At 27.8% G+C, this 20,162-nt stretch overlaps 1 long non-coding RNA gene across 1 annotated transcript; it reads left to right on the forward strand.

Annotated features, from left to right (window-relative positions):
- Window positions 1-1,492, forward strand: LOC137819032 (uncharacterized). Its single transcript, XR_011082221.1, has 3 exons — window positions 1-148; window positions 299-373; window positions 1,197-1,492. It is a non-coding gene; the product is annotated as an uncharacterized lncRNA (long non-coding RNA).
- The last annotated feature ends 18,670 nt before the right edge of the window (window positions 1,493-20,162 follow it).

Here is a 20,162-nt window from a genome sequence, read left to right on the forward strand (position 1 = left end):
TCTTTTCTTCTTTCTCTCTCTCTCCAATTCTCTTCTCTCCCTCTCTCTTAATTTCTCTCTCAATCTTCATCTATTTTAGAATCTGATCATACCACGTTGTAGCAGAGGAGTTAAGGAACATTTCTACCCGATCAGATTTTCAAACAGAGTAAGTTCATTTTTACTCTAAATATCCTTAGTTTTCTGTTTTCCCTAGGATTTAATTATCAATCTTGGTGGGGTCAGTTGAGAAGTTTAATCTTCTCAACTTATTCTATTATATACTGAAATTTTGTTCTGTTTGGATAATTTGCATTAGGCCCGTAAATCTTGAAGCTTATCCAAACGGTGGGGAATAAAATTCTAAAAGTTGCTTGAAAAGCAAGCAATTGAGGTAAGGGAAGCTAAATTTAATTTTTAATAGCACCCTAGGATAGAATATTTGAATGCGGAAGGGACATGGTCCCAATATTGAATTTCTCTTGCATGGGTGTTATTTGTTTATATATTGTGTGTTTTGTTTATATATTATTTAAATTTGTGGAAATATTGGGTTTTGATGATTTAGTATTAAAGTGTATTTTTTTTATGTCAAATAAACTTTTGAATATTGTGGATAACTTTTTGAATGATATTGTATGACGAAATGGTATGAAATTGAATTCATACATTTGGGATAATGTATGGACTGATGTTTGTTGTGTATTAAGTATTGATGTCGGGATAATGTATGGACTGATGTTTGCTGTGTATTAAGTATTGATGCCTATGTGGTAACAGAGATCTCCGAGCTTCACTGATGATCTAAGTCACATAGACTAAGATATCAGGTGGTGAGAAGCTTATGGGGGAGTTCATGCACACCGTGACATATGAGATGCACGGCTTGGGTTGTATTGAACTTACCCTGATCCTTTCTGTTGGATTCGCTGGTAATCTTTGGATCAGGTGTTAGTCTCTGGTAGGACTTACTTAATACGGGTCTTCCGGAAGACGTTGTTTGTTGAATATTCTGGATGTGTAGATCCATGTGAGATCTATGTGATTGTTTTAATGTTGGGAATTGAAGAAGATTGTGTAATTTGAGAAATTGATCATGTAACTTGGTTTTCTCTTTGGACTTAAGTGTGTATATTATAAAATTCTATTTTCAGTAGCTTACCCTTGCTTTTCTTGCTGTGTTTGAACTGCGATGACTGTACTATGTACATGAGCAGATGACCATACAGGTGCAGGAGAGCCTTAGAGGTTACAGAGTTTTATTTTGAGCTGTGGATATGTAAATATTTGTATTTCTATAAATCCTAATCATGTATTAGGAATGTTTTGAAAAACTCCAAGTTTGTATAGAAACTGGTAGAACTTTTATTGTAATAGTTATATGTAAATTATGGGGTGTTACATTGGTGCTTCTGAAATGTGTAATTTCTTTTCAGAAACAAAGACTTATGTGGCCTCTGCTGTTTACTTTTGCTTAGTACAATTTATAGGTCATGTATAGACCTGAAAGATATATGACCTCTTCATCTTTGTTTGTTTGTGGATGATAATTTATATGAAATTGAATTTTTATGAGTTTGAGGAAGCCAAAGAATCTTCAATATCACCTTTTATTATCATAAAGTGAGAACTTAAAGAAATACTAAACCTTACTGCAGAAGAATTAATTAGATGACATGAAAAATGGGTACCTGTTACTGTAATCCTTGAGGATCTAAACAAGTTCTCACCAAAACAGAACTTTTATCACTGCATATTGAGCTGAGAAATAATGAATCAGTACTTTGTCTGTAGAAAGGCATCGAAATTAATATTTGGGATATTAACAACCTCACTAAGATCTAGAATTCCAAACCTAAGAGTCATTACTTCAGCCTACTTTTCATCTTTGTTATGTTGTTAACTTATCTTCCTCCAGTTTATCTTATACTGGTGCACAGTATTTTCAGTGCTTGATTTTACAATTTCTTTTAACCTGTGGAGCCACCTAAGGATAGACAACCTTGGTATATTTACACCCACTTGGTTCACATCTGCCACATTTCTTATGAAAGATGACCATAGAAAATTTGTTGCTGGCACCAACAGTCATCAAGTAAAATTAATTAGTGGATTTGTCTCAAATTCCAAAATAAATGAAGAAATTTATTTTCTATATAATATAATCTAATAATGCAAAATTGGTTGTCTGGAAAATGCTGTATAGACTTGTGGTTGTCAAATGGTGCAACTGCATTAACTTAGCTTCACTTTGTTACCAACTTTGTTTTATTTTGCTTCTGTTGTGTTGGGATAGCACCTATTGTAGAAAAGTGGCAGAAACTTGCCTTGGTGATCTGGCATCTGTGTAAAAACCTGTATAATAAGCCTTGTTAAGGAGAGTAGATTTGATGGAGGGTAGCCTAATTGCTAGAGGCAATAGGAGACTGTGAAAATCTACTGGTTAAATAATTAATAAGGATTTAGAGGTCAATATTTTATCCACAGACATGTTTTATTGTATAGAACTGACCTTAATTACTCAGAAAAAGCATCCTGTTATTGTTGTCGTTTTTGTTGACTGTGTTTTTATTCAGTGTTATTTGAATTGTTTTCGCAAATAATTTTATTGCAGGAAAAATGCTCTTGAAGCATCAGATCCATAGTCAGGCACCCAGAGCTACCTATTATAGCTTCATGTGGCAAGAGCTACTCCGTACTTTTCCTTAATGTTACAATTTTTTTAAGGATTATATTTTGACACTTCGCTATACTTTACACTCACATAATTTTTTTTAATAAAAATATAATTAAAATGTAAAATATTAAAATAATTTTTGAAATTAAAAATTTTAAATAATTAAAATTTAATATTTATTAAAATGTAGGATGGAGTATTAATAAAAATATAATTAAAATGTAAAATATTAAAATAATTTTTAAAATTAAAAAAATTAAATAATTAAAATTTTAATATTTATTGGGACTTAGGGTGGAGTAAAAAAAGATATTTTTGTTCTTTTAATTATGAGGAATCTTCCCTAAAATTTGTTTACTTGTGAAGAAACCCAGTTTTTTATGACTTTGACATGGTAAACGTGTCTACACTAAAACTAGGATCCTCAATGGTTGTTAGAATTCTGTGTACTTATTTTCTTCTTATAGTTTGTTGTTTTTTAGGTAGTTCTTTATTCATGTAGTTATAACAATTTATATAATTTCTTATCGGTTGAAGGTTTTCCTGAACCAACATATATGCACGTTATTTTTTACTCCAAATTTGATGTTAAAGGTAAAAAACTCCAAATTTGATGTTAAAGGTTAGTTTTTTTTCTTGTTTTTCAATAGTGTTAGAAGATCTTCATTGAAAAACAATACAATATACACATAAAAAAAAACACACACACATAAATTATCAAACATCTGCTTCAAGTTTCTAAATCAATACAAATTATTTCGTGATATATTTATTGTCAACAACTTTATAGATAGACAAAAAGAAAGTACATGCACGCAAGAATTTGAAATGGTAAAAAAATTTGAAAATATTACTTCTTTAATAATAAGGAGTGTTACACAATCATTACCAAATAATTAGAAAACTACCCTCACTAATAAGATAAATTTTATCAAAACAATACTCTAATGGTCCTAAATACATTTATTGAACATGAACACTTATATTTTGATGCAGTGCGTCACTGTCCTGGTTGTGAGGAATGTTTATTCTTTTTGGCGTAATATACGTGAATGCAGAGAAATACGGAGGCAGGAATAAAGATAAAAATCACAACAAAGAGGGAACAATAAATAATAATTTTAATTATGTTAATTCCTTGGAAATCTTCCTTAGAGACATCACCATTTTGAAGAAGTCTACGGTGGTGCCCATCAACTAGGTCAGTGGCCGCCAAAACTACCGTTGAAAACAAAAAAAGAATGCACATGCTCTTGTTGAGTGACTTTGTCCACATCATTCTGTATGAAGAAGATTTGGTTGGAAGAGTTAACTCTGAAGACCTTAGAAAAAATGTGAATTAAAGAGTTAGTTGTGATGAGAGATAGTTGCATATTCAGTTGATTTATATATTAGTTTTACAGAAGAGAGGTGAAGAGGAAATCAGTATAATGCATTCATGCAGTTTAGTGATCATTGTGAGAGGAAAAGTTATTATAGTTACATCCTTAATTTTGTCCAAAATTACATGATAATCATTTTAAATGAGAAATGATTTAGCACCTTTATTTAGTATATTTAGTTTATTTGTATATTAGTTTCATAGAAAAGATGTGAGGAGAAAATCAATGTAGTATATGCATGCAATTTAGTAATGAATGAGAGAAAATTATTACTGTTACATGCTTGATTTTGTTTCAAATTACATGACAATCATTTTAAATGAAAAATGATTTAAAAAAACATGTGTGATTATTTATTGTACTCTGAATCCTCACTCCATTGTCTCATTTTTTTTATAATTAATATAAAAAAACAGAAAGTATAAAAACATTCCATTTTTTAACGATTTTTATTTGTAATCAACGACATCTGTTACATTATTATAGTAAAAAAAAATACCTCATAAGCAAATAATCAATCACTATTTTTTTTCTTTGAAATGTGATGAACTTGTTTATTTAACTTTTTTTTCATAAAGACACAATTATCAAAACTAACTGGATTGATTAAATCATTATTTTATATAATTTTTAATTTAAATTGTACAGAAATTAATTTCTTAAAAATTGTTTCTATTTTCTTTATAATAATCATAATCAATTACTACATCAATAAAATAATGTATTTATTTATGATATATTTAGTTATTTTAAACATTTTAATTGATAGCGCAATCATATACTTTTTAATTGGAAAGTTAGTATATTTTGATATATTTTATTCAAATTTTTATAAAATTTAAATTAAAAAATTTGTAAGATTTATTTTTATTTTATATATATATATATATTAAGAATATTTTACCACATAATAACACCTTAATTTAATATGTTCTTACATGAAGTTGAATTTATTTTGTTACTTTAATTTTTAAATATGCATAATTATATATTGATTACCGTTAATGATGTGTATATTTTGATTTGAATTGATTTAAATGAATTAATAGAATTAATATATACTACATATTATTCATATAATTTCATATCATATTAAAATTAATATTATTTTAAGTTAAACATTTTTGGTTGATTCATTTGTAATTTCCCATTGAGTTATGATGTTTTGATCAATAAAAGTTTCATTTTTCAATTTTTTATAACAATTATTTTTATTGTCTAATCTCTTGTTAAACTAGTTTTTGTAAGAGGTTGTACTTGAACACATGATTGAGAGTCTTCCTTATCTTAAACTTTGATTTATTAGTTAGTTCGCATTGTTCTAATTAATTTCTTTGGCGCATGATTCAAGAGAGAGGAGATAAACATTCTCATGAAGTATACGCATGGAACAAAGTGAGTATTAATTAAACCAGTAGACGCATGTTTTACGGGTGACTCATGCTTTCCGGGTGAGCTTCAGTTGAATCAGATTAATGCATGTTCAATCTTGTTTAGCTCTGTTTGAGGATTGAGAAAGAATAATCTTTAGAGAACCTGTGAGGAATTCATTGGTGGAAGAACTTGGGAGTCAATCTGCATTCTTTACTGATTTTAATCATCATTTAACGATCACAACCCCTTTTGCTCTACTGTTATTGCTAATTTTTATTGCTTGCAGAAAGATTTTGAATTTTGTTCATTGTAATCACTATTGGATTTGTTGGAAGACGACTTGGGATCATCTGACCACTTTTATATTATCATCTCTCTAATGTTAAATAAGTATATGCTGGAATCATCTTAATTTGATAGCAAAACAACGACTATCAAATCATCAACAAAAAATTAAAATTAAATTAATTTGTGACTTATAAATAGGTGGAGCAGGAGAGAAGGTGAAGTAATGGTAGGTGAAGCTACGAGAGAAAAAAAAAAGGAGAGAGAAAGGAGATTTGGAATAAGGAGGTTTTAAATCTTCATACTTATATAACTCTATTTTTATTATATCTTTCCAACTAAAGATAAGGAAACTGAGGTTAAACTTTTTTTTATATTAATTTTAATAAATTTATGTGTAGTTTATTAACTTTTTATTTATTTTAAACTTTATTTTATTATTTCTAATAATTTTTACTTAATCAGTGGTTTTTTATTTTATTTTCAGTTACGTAGTCCTATTTATTTATTTATTTTGTCATTTTAGTTATGTACTAATCTTATTTATTTATTTTATTAATCTCCACTTCCTAGTCATCTTATTTATCTCCAGTTACGTATTAGTTCTAATTATTTATATTTATTTTCACTTACGCACTAGTTTCATTTATTTTGTTTATCTCCAATTACACATTAGTTTTATCTATTTATTTTTAGTTATGCATTGGTCCTATTTATTTTATTTATCTCCAATTACAATTTGATATCAATTCAAATAGAACTGACAGTAAAATTGAGAATTTAGGATTACGGAACCGAATAAATTCAAAATAGTAACAATAAAAACTTGGATAAAGGAAGGTGCCACAAACAAAGTTTGATAAGTCTAAGGATGACCGCGACAAGAATTGGTGGATTCTTAATAAGATCACAAGATGCATAAAAAAACTCTTTAGCAGAGAAATATTCTTTCTTTAATTTTTCAAAATATTCATCCTCATTCTGGTTTCCAAAAGTGTATAAATACAAATTTAGTTATAGATCTTGACTAGTTTGTAAGTAAATAAAATAAAAATACAAACCTACATTTCAAGAAGTGATCATTTGTCCTAGTGATTAGGTTTTTTTTTTTTTGATAGGCAATAATAAATTAATAAATGCGAGCCACTTCAGGGGTGGTTCAACCCTTATACAAAGGAAACAAAAGATACTAAACCAACTACTAGCTAAAATTTCCAAACTAACAAACACAAACACTAACCGGACATAGCTTTAAACTACAACAAACAACCATTCTCATACACTCCAAAGGTACCATACACCAACTAGAAAAGGGAAACGAAGCGGATCGAGATCTAGCATTAATCCAAGACCAAACCTTTGCTTGCACCCGTGCACACACTTCAGACACATCAGTCACTCCCCTGTTGAAGATAATAAAATTCCTGTGGGTCCAAATTTCACCCACCACCCCAACCCAAATTGTGCGCCACACTTCATTAACCGACTTTGAAGAATGGCTCATCCTAAACTGTGCAAAGTTTAACACCGGATCAATATGGGACACAAACGCCACCCCCAACCACTCAAGGCAAAGGCACCAAACCCGCCAAGCAAATCTGCAATCGAAAAACAAATGGCGTTAAGACTCTTCCTCCTTCCCACACACACAACACAAAGGACTACCAACCAGCACACCTAGCCTTTCCAAATTGGCCCTAGTAGCGATCTTATTCTCCAACACCCTCCAGACAGTAACTAAAGCAGAAGGTACGGCTTTACAACTCCATAACTTACTGTATGTCGGGGAGAAAACAACCTCACCATCCCTCCTAAGAAGAGAATAAGCAGAGGTTGATACCTTGTAGTTGGTCCTGAGTTCAAATACTAACTCCAAGTGGGTACGCACTAATTTCTTTTTTCACTAGTGTTAATTGGAAAGTTAATATATTTTGATATATTTATTCTAAATTTACGGTATATATATATATATTTACCACATAATAACACCTTAATTTAGTATATTCCTACAGCAATTAAGTTGAATTTATTGTTACTTTAATTTATAAATGTGTATAATTATATATTGATTTGAATTGATTTAAATGAATTAATAGAATTAATATATACTACATATTATTTATATAATTTCTTACATCATATTAAAATAAATATTGTTTTAAATTAAATAATTAGCTAGATTATTATTATTAAGCTTATCATCATCAATTGAAAACATTAGTATTAAATGTTTTTTATTTATGTCATTTTATTAAGTTTAGATTTATTTTATCTTATTACTTACTCCATCTTTTCGTTTTATATATTTTGTTTAGTGTTATTGATTTCTTTTTATAGTTTCATCTTTATATGTTTTTTTTTAAAATATACTCTTATTTTAAAAATATTTTTAACATTTTTATCTTTATATATTTCGTTAATTCTACATATATGATTAAAAGAAAGTTTTCCCATAAATGAAAAAGAAAAACACTACTATATATGATTAAAAGAAAGTTTTCCCATAAATGAAAAAGAAAAACACTACTATGTTATAAAAATACGTTTTTTTTTCAGAATTTAAAATTTATATATGTTTGCTTTCATAATGTTGTTTCTCTTACTATTTTCGTGTGAAATATATATTACCATAATCTTCATCTTTTACTATTTTTCGTTTTCATTTTTTTTAAATAATCTACAATATTTATTTTCTTCGATGCCTTAAAGAAAGATCTATTATTTAGTATATAATTAAACTCTATATTTGTAAAGTAATATCTTTTCTTCTATTTTCTTTATAATTACCATAAACAATTACCATATTAATAAAATAATGTGTTTTTGTGTGATATATTTAGTTATCCATTAGCGCAATTATATGTTTTTTATTTATAAAATTTGTATATTTTAGTAAAAAAAATTTTTTTTTAAGATTTTACTAGAAGAAAACAATAAATTAAAGTCGGTCAAAAAATGTTGTCAATAAGCAAAAGCGGATGTTTATGTACGGGCAACCTGTCGACCTTTCAATAAACACTAAAAATGTGAGAGGAAATATTGAATTTAGTGTTGGAGTGTGAAACTGGGGCATATAGCAGGGTCCTAACCCATGCTAACCCAATTTATCATTTTTTCTAATTTTTTTCACCATTTCTTCTCTTCAGTCAAGTTTTCCTTTATTGTCAAGTTTTCCTTCATTGTTAATGTCAAGTTTTTCTCCATTAAATTATCATTTAACGATCACAACCTCTTTTACTCTACTTTCATTGTTGATGTCAAGTTTTTTTCCATTAAATCATCATTTAACGATCACAACCTCTTTTACTCGACTGTTATTGCTAATTTTTATTGCTTACAGGAAGATTTTGAATTTTGTTATGATTGTCATCTATTAAGAAAAAAAATAAAAATCCTTTTAATAGATATAAGTGCAATTGTATATTTTGTAGAAACATTAACTTTAACTAAATAAAAAATTATTAGAAATTTTTGTTATAGTTGCGAAAATATTAGATAGTGTTTAAGAAGCAGCATGTGGTGTCTAACATTTTTATGCCTTTTTTTTCTTTATTTTTATAATATTATTGAAACATCACTAAAAATATTTTTAGTCGGTTGTGGATACAAAACATCAAATTACATAAACAAGAAGCAAAGAGATTATTATAAATATATAGTTTAAAAATACAATTACATGTAAATTCAAAATAAAAAGTAAAAGAAACCGGTTCAAACTATTATGACAGCAAAATCAACCTACGAAAAGCACCCCTAAAAATACTTACATTGTTGGACGTCTATGTTTCTCAAAGAATTTAGTGGCAATCCAAACTCATAGAAACAAAGAAAAACCAAGTATCACGAGTTCTAAGAGTGCAAACCAAATGTAAATGACATTACTAAACATGATTTTGGTTGTATGCCAAATGGGATAAGATGTGACCATACTTACACCAATCATGTGGGTCAAAGTAAGAGTGGTTAATGTGATGCACATGCCTAGTGACAAAAGTCATGTGAAAAATTTATTATTCGGAGAGAAGTAGGCACACAGCTAAGCATGAAACTAAGTAGTATATAGTGTTTGAGATAAGGAATATGACACATTCATCTGGGTAAATTATAGCTAAAACAGATTGACCAAGGGATGGATTACCAAGCTAAGATTTTTTATTAACTTGTGTGTATTTACATCACTCTCCATGTATACAAAATTTAGAAAATATATACAAGTGTATTACAAGATAATTATGTAACGAACCACTAATCAAGGATTCTATCATTATTAAATTAATTACGTATAATTTTGCACGTACAATATTGTACAATATGACAAATTTTCCAGGACATGGACTATCATCTAACTATTCTGAACATTTCACATATCCACTCTTTGTTGTTGTCTAACACCACACAAAAGGCATGTGAAAAATCTATTATGCATGTGAAAAATCTATTATGCAAAGTGAAAGCACTCACAAGCAAGAGCAGCATAGCTAATGATGAAACTAAAATATAGTGTTTAATTTAAGGAACATGACATACTCGGACATAGATGACCGTTTAATATTTGTGAACATTTCAGATATCCATCCTCTGATGTTGATCTAACACCACCACCTGGTAGATTGATAGCATTTTGAAAGCTGATAGTTGCAATTATGGTAGCAACCATGCTCAAATTTTCATCCATTGTAACTGTCACGTCTTCCTCCATCCTCCATATCCTCCATAGTAACTGTTATTGTCGGTTGTCTCTGAAAACAGGTTGTGACTCCATCTCGTTATTGTCGGTTGTCTCTGAAAATAGGTTGTGACTCCATCTCATGTCCTTCAGCATTTCATCTTGTGTGTAATTATGTAGAGATCCACTAATCATGGGATTCTATCATTATTAAATTAATTACGTATAATTCCGTACAATAACGTACAATAATTATATACAATAATTGCGCATAATTTTCTAATTATTATTTCTAATTGCGCATACTTATCTTTTTTACTATATTTAATGATGCAAATTAACTAATATTTGTCATATTGTACGATATTGTACGCAATTATAATTTAAGAATGATAGAATCCATGATTGGTGTATCCTTACATGAATTATCTTGTAATTTGGAGAGAAAAAGTCTTCATACACTTGTATATATTTCTATACATGGAATCATGTAAATACACACATGATAATAAGTGAAAAATAAATATAATTTCTTTTGTTTTAAGTGTTTTTAATTTTTATTTTAGATGTTATAATATTTTTCTTTATTCTTACCTAGTCTACCTTTTTAATCATCTTTTGAAATGTCAACATATTATCTATACATAAATGTTCACTTTCGTCTCTTCCATCTTGATTGACATTAAATTTTTTTTAATAAAATCTTAAAAAAAAAATAATTAAAATTTTCTAAAAATTTGAATAAAACATATTACAATTATACAAATTTTCCAAATAAAAATAATATAATTACGCTATCAATTAGAAGGTTCAAAATAACTAAATACATCATTAAAAAATTATTTTATTAATATGATAATTATAAAGAAAATATAAGTGAAAATATTGCTTTATAAATATAGAGTTTAATTATATACTAAATAAAAAAAATTTTAAAGCATTCGAAGAAAATAAATATTGAAGATTTTTTTTTAAAAAAAATGAAAACGAAAAATAGAAATATGGTATAGACACCAAAAATGGTAAAATGGTAAGAGAAACAACATTCTAAAAAGAATGAGAAACAAACATATATAAATTTTAAATTCTGAAAAAAAAAATACCTTTTTATAACATAGTAGTGTTTTTTTCTTCATTTACATATATATATATATATTTTGACAAGAAATCTTGCAATTTTTTTTTAATTTAAACATATATATATATATATATATATATATTTTGAGAAGAAATCTTGCATTTTTTTTTAATTTAAACCTACTATAAATTTAAATAATTTGGAGAAAGCCTCCATACACTTGTATATATTATTATTTGTACATGAGACAATTCTATTGTATATACGGATTTTTAATAACTTTAAATTATTAATTATATATAGAACTATTTATATATTAATAATTATATTTATAAATATTAAAAATTTAGAATGGCGTATTTTAAATATTATAAAAATTAAATAATTCTATCGTGAGAAATCTCATTCCTTTCTATCAAAAGATATACAATATATTAATGGAACTTTATTGTTGTAGTAACATACTAAAAAGGTGTTATTATGTGGTAAAATATTTTTATAAAATATATATATATATATTAACTTTTCAATTAAAAATTATATTATTACGATATCAATTAGAATGTTAAAACCATGTTGACTTGGCACTTTCCAATTAAAAATTATATAATTACGATATCAATTAGAATGTTAAAAGCATGTTGTGATAAGAATTCTCCACGGCCTACTATAAGATTAGCAACAGCAAATCGTATAGGGTGGTTTGAAATTGTAAGTAAAAACTTATTTTGTCAGCTAAGGGTTCCTATTACTGTAGCAACCATGCTCAGATTACCTCTCATCTCAATGAGCCATTTATCTTTCGCTGTCATCCTACTTATAATTTTGTCTTTAGATTCTTTCCACCATTTCTTCTCGGTTACATTTTGCTCAACTGGAACCGTGACTTCTTCCTCCATGGTAACCGTGACTTCTTCCTCCGCTGTAGCTGGTAATGTCTCCTCCGTCGTGAAGTCTTCCTCCGTTGTAGCTGATAACAATGTCTCCTCCATTGTTGGTGGTGTGGTGAGAGGATTGTTAGACGTAACACTGGTGTGGATGAAGATTTGCTGAATCGAGAAGAAAGGAAGAAGATGAAAAAAGGATTGAAACTACAGGAGTAACCAAGGGTGTGTTGGCTGCACATATGTTTTTAACCGACTGTCCAAAGGTTTATATAAAATTTCAGAGATGTTTCTTCTGCCCAAAGTTTCCCCACTGCTCATTCTGCCATGTTTAATTCCCATTTCGGAACCGATACCATTCTAACTGCCAAATGTTTGCCTTTTTTTTTGGTTAAAATTGTAAGTAAAAACTTATCTTTTCACTTTATATTTAATGATGCAAATTAACTAATAATTTTCATATTATACGATATTGTACGCAATTATACGTAATTAATTTAAGAATGATAGAATCCATTATTACAAGTGTATGAAGACTTACTCTCTCCAAATTACAAGATAATTATGTAAGGAACCACTAATCATGATTCTATCATTATTAAATTAATTACATGTAATTGCACGTACAATATGACAATATAAGAAAAACCCAAATGGAATTATAATTATTATAGGTAGATTGGACATTTTTAAAAATGTAAAAAGATAAACACCAATTATAAATATAATGTTTAAAAGTATCATTACATACCCATAAATTCAACCCTTACAAATAATTACATTCTTATATGTCAATGTTTAAAAAATATATTGAGAACCCAACCAACTACACGCATAAAAGAACTAAGTACTAGTAATCCTATGACTGCAATCCAAACGTAAAGGATTCTATAAAATATGGTTTTGGTTGAATCCCAAATATGATGAGGTGTGACCATACTTAGAACAACAATGAAGGTTAAAGGGAGGGAACTTAACATCACGTACAGACCTAATGACAAAATGCTTGATAAAAATCTATTAGTCAAAGATAAGCCACTCACAGGAAATAACAGCACCGTTAAGGATGAAATGAAACATAGACGGTTTAATTTAAGGAATAAGACATACTCATCCGGAAATTTTTCGGCTAAAACAGATTGATCTGGTTTAATGCATTGTCAACATTTTGAAAGCTAATGGTTCCTATTACTGTAGCAACCATGCTCAGATTACCTCTCATCTCAATGAGCCATTTATCTTTCGCTGTCATCCTACTTATAATTTTGTCTTTAGATTCTTTCCACCATTTCTTCTCGGTTACATTTTGCTCGACTGGAACCGTGACTTCTTCCTCCATGGTAACCATGACTTCTTCCTCCGCTGTAGCTGGTAATGTCTCCTCCGTCGTGAAGTTTTCCTCCGTTGTAGCTGATAACAATGTCTCCTCCATTGTTGGTGGTGTGGTGAGATGATTGTTAGACGTAACACTGGTGTGGATGAAGATTTGCTGAACCGAGAAGAAAGGAAGAAGATGAAAAAAGGATTGAAACTACAGGAGTAACCTAAGGTGTGTTGGCTGCACATATGCTTTTAACCGACTGCCCAAAGGTTTATATAAAATTTCAGAGAGGTTTCTTCTGCCCAAAGTTTCCCACTGCTCATTCTGTCATGTTTAATTCCCATTTCGGAACCGATACCATTCTAACTGCTATTTGCCTCTTTTTTTGGGTTAAAATTGTAAGTAAAAACTTATCTTTTCACTTTATATTTAATGATGCAAATTAACTAATAATTTTCATATTATACGATATTGTACGCAATTATACGTAATTAATTTAAGAATGATAGAATCATGATTAGGGTTCCTTACATATGTAAAAAGATAAACGCCAATTATAAATATAATGTTTAAAAGTATCATTACATATCCATAAATTCAACCCTTACAAATAATTACATTCTTAGATGTCAATGTTTCATAAATATATTGACAACCCAATCAACTACACGCATAAAAAAACTAAGTACTAGTAATCCTATGACTGCAATCCAAACGTAAAGGATTCTATAAAATATGGTTTTGGTTGAATCCCAAATATAATGAGGTGTGACCTTACTTAGAACAACAAAGTAACAGTAAGCACTCTTAGAAATGGACACCCACAATACAAAAACAGAAAAATGGAAACATATTAAACTGTTGTTTTATAACTTGCATTATCTTTATTCACCATTGAACCTATCTCTAAAAAGACTAGCGTGAATCTAGTTCTAGGAGTAACCTACAGTTAATATTTTCCTTGTTGATGTCGGTAGATCTTGCAGTAACCTACACCGTCTATATTTGGCTTGTTGTTTTTAAGTGAAATGCACGGCAAACCTTAGATCCTGAAAAAGAGAGGGGGCTTAACATCACGTACAGGCCTAATGACAAAATGCTTGATAAAAATATATTAGTCAAGGATAAGCCACTCATAGGAAATAAAACAGCACAGTTAGGGATGAAATTAAACATAGACGGTTTATTAATTTAAGGAATAAGACATACTCATCCGGAAAAATTTTGGTTAAAACAGATTGATCTGGTCTAATACCATCTGGTGCATTGTCAACATTTTTAAAGCTAATGGTTTATATAAAATTTTAGAGAGGTTTCTTCTGCCCAAATGTTCACATTCTCTCATGTTTTCACTACACATTCTGCCATGTTTAATTCCCACTTTGGAACCGATACCATTCTAATGGTCTTTTTTTTTTGTTAAAATGGTAAGTAAAAACTTATCTTTCTTACTATATTTAATGATGCAAATTAACTAATATTTGTCATATTGTACGATATTGTACGCAATTATAATTTAAGAATGATAGAATCCATGATTGGTGGATCCTTACCTAATTATCTTGTAATTTGGAGAAAAAAAATCTTCATACACTTGTATATATTTCTATACATGGAATCATGTAAATACACACATGATAATAAGTGAAAAATAAATATAATTTCTTTTGTTTTAGGTCTTTTTAATTTTTATTTTAGATGTTATAATATTTTTCTTTATTTTTACCTAGTGTAGCTTTTTAGTCATCTTTTCAAATGTAAACCCATTATCTATACATAAATGTTCTCTTTCGTCTCTTCCCATCTTGATTGACTTTAATTTTTTTTAATAAAATCTTAAAAAAAAATAATTAAAATTTGCTAAAAATTTGAATAAAACATATTACAATTATACAAATTTTCCAAATAAAAAACATATAATTACGCTATCAATTAGAAGGTTAAAAATAACTAAATACATCATTAAAAAAATTATTTTATTAATATGATAATTATAAAGAAAATAGAATAAAAAATATTACTTTATAAATATAGAGTTTAATTATATACTAAATAATAAATTTTTTTTAAAGCATTCGAAGAAAATAAATATTGAAGATTTTAAAAAAAAATGAAAGTAATATGGTATAGACACCAAAATGGTAAAATGGTAAGAGAAACAACATTCTAAAAAGAATGAGAAACAAACATATATATAAATTTTAAATTCTGAAAAAAGAAATACCTTTTTATAACATAGTAGTGTTTTTTTCTTCATTTACAAATATATATATATATATATATATATATATATATATTTTGAGAAGAAATCTTGCAATTTTTTTTTAATTTAAACCTATATATATATATATATATATATTGAGAAGAAATCTTGCAATTTTTTTTATAATTTAAATCTATTATAAATTTGAATAATTTGGAGAGAGTTTCCATAAATATATTATTTGTACATGAAACCATTCTATTATATATACGGATTTTTAATAACTTTAAATTATTAATTATATATAGAACTATTTATATATTGATAATTATATTTATAAATATTAAAAATTTAGAATGGCGTATTTTAAATATTATAAAAATTAAATAATTCTATCGTGGAAAATCTCATTATTATGTGATAAAATATTTTTATAAAATATATATATATATATATTAACTTTCCAATTAAAAATTATATTATTACGATATCAATTAGAATGTTAAAACTATGTTGGCTTGGCACTTTCCAATTAAAAATTATATTATTACGATTCAACCTTGCATATTTGTGTAAACCATTCACTTTCCGCAAAGTCACCCAACAATTGTGTTATATATACGGATTTTGAATAACTCTAAATTATTAATATTTATAAAACTATTTATATATTGATAATTATATTTATAAATATTAAAAATTTAGAATGACATATTTTAAATATTATAAATAGTTACCGCAAAGTCACCCAACAATTGTGTTATATATACGGATTTTGAATAACTCTAAATTATTAATATTTATAAAACTATTTATATATTGATAATTATATTTATAAATATTAAAAATTTAGAATGACATATTTTAAATATTATAAATAGTTTTGTATATCTCTTTCATTAATAACTACTAGTGGAATCATAACCAATTTTTGGTTGTTACTAACATAAAACTAAAAAAGAGAAATATAATAATGAAAAGAAAAAAATAATAATAAGATAAGAAACTCTGTAACCAACCTTAAAAAAATATTTATTTTCCAATCTTTTTCCTCCTCTCCGCAAGAATGTTCATAACGCATTCATCCTTATCATGCTCACATCAACAATGATATCGTTAACTTTGTACCTTAAAGAAATTAAGTCACTATTCTTGTGAATCACTAATTTTGATTTGTTGTTATTAAAATAAAACTAAAAGAGAGAAATATAATAATGAAAAGAAAAAAAAAAGAATAAGATGAGAAACTTCATATCTTAAGAAAATATTTATTTTTTAACCCCTTTCGTCCCGCAAGAATGTCATATTAACAATTAAACAACCAAAAAAAGAAAACTCACTTATAGAGACTAACTTATAGAGACTAACATGGGATGCGTGCTCTTCTTCTTACTCTTATCTTGAAAAATGAATCTTTTTATCTGATAACTGTTTTAATATTTACAAAATAACTAAAAATAAAATTAACTTTTTTATACATACTACCCACATTTTTTTACTATTATTATTATATATATTTTTTTATTATTACTATATTGTATATTATTATATGTATTCATATCTTTTAAATATCAAGTATTACTAAGCAAAAATAAGATAGAAACATTTTCTCTCATCATTTATGAGTTTCAACCTACTATTTTAATAATTAAGCTGCAGTAAAAAAAATATATTAAACAAATTTAAATTTATAACACAATAAACGTAACCAATCTTGATTTGCTGTTATTAACATAAAACTAAAAAAGATAAATATAATAATGAAAAGAAAGAAAAAGAATAATAAGATAAGAAACTCGGTAACAAACCTTAAAAAAATATTTATTTTTCAATCATTTTCCTCTTCTCCGCAAGAATGTTCAGAACGCATTCATCTTCCCCATGCCCACATCAACAATGATGTCAAGTTAACTTTGTACCTTAAAGAAATTAAGTCATCATTAGTGTGAATCACTAATTTTGATTTGTTGTTACTAACATAAAACTAAAAAAGAGAATGTCATATAAAGAACGCATTCATCATCCCCGTCATGCCCATATCAACAATGGTGTGTCAAGATAACTGTACCTGTGCAGTATTCCGCCATTTTTTTATCAGCAAAGAATGGAATTAAATTAAAAGGGATACAAAGGGGTATCCCAACCCATATACACTAACCAAACTACAATAAACAAGACAAGAAACATAGGGATCACCCACTAAAGAGATATCTCCCAGGAACTAAGCTATAAAAGACTAAGCCTAACACAGACTTGTGCACCTCTAGGCAAAAACGCAACCCCAAACAGACATGATCTCCAAACTTCCTCAAGGACTGAAAAACCTCCATCCTCTTCTTATAGTGCAATGTCTACATCCGGATGCTCCACGTTGAGCTTTGGGTGCGCCCTGTAATTTCTTTCAGCCATTCTTTACAACCTAACAAAGTTAATGGCCTCAAACATAATAAAAATTTCAAATATAAATTCAAATTGAAAAGAAACTGTGAGTGAAAACGGAAGAAATAAAGATATATTTCAAAAAACTAAATTCAAAACTGTTTTACGTTTAAAAACTCCATTCTGATAACTATTTTAATATTTACAAAATTACAAAATAACTAAAAATAAAATTAACTTTTTATATAAAAAACACTTTTATTTATATATATATATATATATAACAGTTATGGAAGTATAGATATATATCAAAAACAGTTATTGGGGGAATCCCCATTATATATAGGTATAGATAAAAAAAACAGTTATATATATAAAAAACAGTTATGAAGATATAAATATATATCAAAAAACAGTTATGAGGGAATCCATTATATAGGTGTAGATATTATAAATATAAATATTTATATGTACTATTAATATAATTATTTATACAGGAATTAATTTCTTAAACTTTATATATTTATAACTAATTATTTTGAAAATGTAATTTGTTTTTAAAATAATCTTTTACTCTGCTGTTGCCATTAGGTTTATATGAACATCAATAATAGTAATAATAATAATAATATTAATATCATTAATATTTAAAACTTGTTTGGAAATTGATTTTTTTTGAAAACTTGTACTCTTGCTAAACCTGATCTACTCTTCCCTTTCTCTTCACTCTCTCTTCCCTCTCTTTTCCCTCTTGCTAATCAAACCCTAACTTTGCTCAAATTAACGAAATCCAACGTGGCCTCCTATGAAACCCTCAGACGGTCTTCACGAAACTCTTCTCTGACCTTCACGAAATACTCACTCTTCCTTTCACTGTCCGTCATCGCCACCTTTGTGTAAGGTTTGTGTTTGCGCGCCCTAAATTTCTGTCTTCGAAATGTATTCCTCTAAACAGTGTGCAATCTATTGTGGTTATTAATTGAAACAAATATTGTGTATGTGTGATAAATTTAATTTGGAGTTTGTGATCTAATGCTATTGCCTGATATGCTTGAGTGTTGCTGCTATTCATTTTTTCCAGTACATCTATTATTCTTTTCCTTTTAACTTATCTTTTAGGTTCCTCTTTATTACTATCTTGCATCTTGCAGTTTATGGTTGGGTTTAGAGACATTAGGATCCTTTTGCAGTTGTTTATGTTATAAATTACAAGTTTGAAGTTTTTTGTTTTAGAGTGAACCGAATTTTCAAGTTTACTCATACATATATTGGCTCAAATTCAAGGCCTACACATTATTACCTATAGGTTTCCGGATTCTACTCCCTTAATTTGTTTGTATACTATTTCTATTTTTTTTTTCTTTAGTAAGTATTTCTAGTGAAATTATAGGGATTGTGATTAGATATATCTATTTATTGGGAAGCAAATTTTGCTAGACTCAGTTTTATGCTCACAAAGATTCCGGGTTGCAGATTCCATTTCGTGAAGGTCAGAGGAGGGTTTCGTGAAGGTCAGAGGAGGGTATCGTGGGAGGCAACTTTGGATTTCGTTGATCTTAGCAAAGTTAGGGTTTGATTAGCAGATTGAGGGAAAAGAGAGGGAAGAGTAGATCACATTTAGCAAGAGTGCAATTTAAAAAAAAAAAAATCAGTTTCCAACAAGTTTAAAAAAAAAATCAATTTCCAACAAGTTTTCGAAAAACAAAATCAGTTTTAAAAATAAAAATAAAAATAAAATAATGAGTAATGTTGCACGGAAAGAAAGAGAACACGCAAGATTTGTATTCTGAAGGACTAGTGGGTGACGCTTTTGTGTCTGTATATCCGTATTTTTTATTTTTGTTATTAATGAGTATCTTTATTTATTGTTATTATTATTACTAGTGGACGAGCCTCTGTCGTATTAAAATGTGTGATTGTGTCTTATTAAAAAT

The sequence above is a fragment of the Phaseolus vulgaris genome, chromosome 10 (assembly GCF_000499845.2).
Source record: "Phaseolus vulgaris cultivar G19833 chromosome 10, P. vulgaris v2.0, whole genome shotgun sequence".
Taxonomy (NCBI): Eukaryota; Viridiplantae; Streptophyta; class Magnoliopsida; order Fabales; family Fabaceae; genus Phaseolus; species Phaseolus vulgaris.